The following is a 3,367-nucleotide window of genomic DNA, read 5'->3' as shown; positions in this document are numbered from 1 at the left end:
CGCGCGCCGCCGCCCGAGCCCGGGGGAAGGAAGGGCGGCGCTGCCCGCCACGGGCGTCGCTCGTTCGTGGCCCCTGCTGCGGAGCGTCCAAAACACACAGCCGCGGCTGGGGCTGGGAGGCGGGGGTGGGGGGACCGAGGGCAGCTCGGGCCATCAATCACTCGCCGGGGCGGGAAGGGCGGCCCTTGGGCGCGGTGGGCAGGGCCGGGCCCAGCGGCCGCGGCGAGGCCCTCCTCGGTCCAGTGCACCGCTCCCGGAGGGGAAAAACACACACAAAACCCGATCGGCGGCCGGTGGTGGCGGAGCCGACTCGCCGGGGCCGGGTGGGGCGCGGAGCGCGCAGCGCGCGTGGGGGCCGGGCCAGCCCGCTCCCTGCGGCGCGCTTTCTTTGTGCCCTGGGGTCCCCCTGAACCTGTCCCCCTGCGGGAGGACGGTCTGGTGGCCCCTCACCTTCGGGGACTTTTCTTAGAAAGCCGGGAGACACCCCCCCCTCCACACACACATACACACTCGCGCCCCAGCACGCTACTCCCACGGGCCGGAAAACTTGTTAAACTTGGGTCAGATCCTCTCCCCCCCCCCCCGGGCCAGGGCGCAGGCTGGCCGAGGCCTGGCCGGGCGACCTTCCCTTTTGCACGTGGCTGCCCGGGGACAGAGCGCGGGCGAGCTCGGCGGCCTTGCACGCACCACCACGGGCGACCGGTGCGGTGGAGACGCATGTCCTGTCCACACCAGGCCCCTGGGAGGACCGGGTGTATGGAGCTTGGTGCCCCAGTGCAATGCCTTTTGAGATCCTTTTTTAAAAACAGCATTAATGTAATAAGGAATGCAATAAAAAAGAACAAAGGACAAATTGGTTCAATTGTTTAAGTTCTGTGTAATGTTTAAAAAAAAAACCAAAACCGCCCGGCTTCGGTCTGTAGCTTGTTATTGCTTCAAGATGTTTTAAAGCCTCTTTAAGTTCACCATCCTCACTTTGATGCTTTATCCGGGCACAGCGGAGTGATCCAGATAATTCCTAGACCCTTCGTGTAGCTTCACGGTATTATACAATTAGTTACCCAGTAACCTCAAGCGGTGAAATTGCACGCAGTGTAAATAACACATGCACACATACACACACACACAAACACACGCGCGCTCACAAAACCACGTGGCGGACACCCAGAGTTGAGGCGGGTTCATGTCCTTTGCCTGCTGCCCCATATGACTGATCTTTGAAATGTGAAGTGGTGAAGGTCTTGGGCGGGTTTTTTTTTTTAAATAAAGGAATAAAAGAAATGATGCAAAGGAGGGAAAAAGTTGGATTTGTGTCCGTGGCTAATTTCCAGTTTATTGAACAGTAATCACTGAAGATCTGCATGGATAACTTCAGGTGTGTATCTGCTGAGAAACCAGTTTAGTGATGACGGATGGAAGGAATCGTTTGCGTGGTAATGCTGGAGCATAGTAGGTGCTCAAAAATTATAGGTTTCTCACCAAGGACACGGGATGGTGTAATCTTGAAGCTTATAACCATGGGACTTTTTTGGGGGGTGTGTGGTTGTATCATGTTTGCATGTGGGATACAGACCCAAAGAAGAAGAGAAAAATAAGTCTTTTGGAGTGAAGTGTGATGTAGGATTTTAAGAAAAGAAGGGTTTGATGGGGAGAGAGAAGCAAGCCCTTCTAGCAGGTTAACTTATGAGCAGACCATGTTCAATGCCTGGTGGTAGGTAGCTGGAGGGAAATGAATACAAATGCGTGTGTGCAGTACACTGGCTCTGAGGAGCAGTGGCAAACCAGACCCCCTGAAGTCAACCTTGATGGCTCCTGCTCCTTCGCAGGACACTGTCAAAGAGGCTGGGATAAATGTCCCACTGGCCACACCTTAGCCACTAGCCTAACCCATCCTGTGGCCACAGTGGTTTTGCATCATCTTGCTTAGCTTCATCCAAGAGTGGGAAAGCCATGAGAGCAAGGGCTTTTTCTAAACTGCAGCCTTCCACATGAAGGTCCCTTCAATGACTTACCTTCCTTTAGGATGAAGTTCAGTAAGTCCGGTAACATGAAATCTCTCCACCTTAGCTTTTGGGGTGGCAGCTTTCCCCTGGCTGACAGCAGGCTGGTCTGGTTTAGGTTCCAGTGTCTGTCTGGATGATGCCCCTACACATTCTCTGAAGAGCTACTGTTGGTCCCAACCTTCTGCTTGGAAAGTAGGTATGTGACCTGCTTCTGGCCCTGGGGATGTGAGGGGAAGTGTGCTTGTGGTTTGTGGGAGATATTTTTCTTCCTCATTACAGGAAACTCACAAGACTCCTTTGGAAGATGTGATGTGAGGACAGTGATGCTTGGCTTCAGCAAGCCTTCTGGTAATCATGAGGAGAAAGCCAAGGCTCTGGATTTCCATGTTGATGTTTTAGTTCTCAGTTCAAATATGACCACTCGATTATGACTACTGAAGATATCTACTCTTCTCCATTCATTGCCTGTTCGTTGGCCTGTTTTGCTTTCTTTTTTATTTTTGAAACCTGTCATTAACTAAAATTACCTTGCTCAATTTTTAAAAAAATGTATTTATTACTGTTTTATCCTTTTGGGGATGTGAGCTCCTTAACAGTAGGGCCCTTCTCATTCACTCTGCTTTTCTAAGCTGAGCCGGAAGATGTTCCGTGCATGTTCATGGATTCATGGGTGACACTGAATGGCCACGAGATTAAGTACCATGTTGACATTGATAAGAGCAGGGGCACTCAGCCACTACAGTCCCTCACTCCCTCTTCTGTGCCATCGTGGACAATTATTCTAATGCAGAAGTCGATGTCTTTGGACTTCTCTCTCCCAGAGTATCAGTCAGAGCTTTTCTTTCTCCAGAAAAAGGCTGTTCTAGTTTGATGATGGCTGAAGGTTCAAAGGCATGAAAATACCACGTGATTATGAACAGCTATGGCTGTGTGCGTTTTAAAGTAAAGCTGGAAGTGCACCAAGGGTTCTCCTTCTCTAAAGCATCACAAAAGAAAGGGAGATTCTGGCATCTCTTCAAGTTCTTATATCATCCATCTGTCTATCTGTTCAGTTTAGAATTGCCAGGAAATACCAAGGTTGAATTAGATGACCAAGAGTTCTGATGAAGACTTAGACTTGGTGTAAATTCCCTACCCTGCCCTATCCCGGAGCTCAAGCATGTCCAGTACAGGGTGGATCGTTGTCCTGGATGGTGTTTGACTGGATCATGCAGCCCAAGGACAATGGCACAAAGATAGTTGAAATCTTAGAGTCTTTTTTTGTTGTTGTTTTTTTTTAATTTTAATTTTAATTTTTTGTGAACATACTGTACAGAGGGGTTACAATTACATGGGCAAGATAATGAGTACATTTCTTATCAAGC

Source organism: Dipodomys ordii, unplaced genomic scaffold (assembly GCF_000151885.1).
Source record: "Dipodomys ordii isolate 6190 unplaced genomic scaffold, Dord_2.0 Scaffold8, whole genome shotgun sequence".
NCBI classification, from domain to species: Eukaryota; Metazoa; Chordata; class Mammalia; order Rodentia; family Heteromyidae; genus Dipodomys; species Dipodomys ordii.
The sequence above is the reverse complement of the archived record's forward strand: the minus strand, read 5'-3'. Positions refer to the sequence as shown.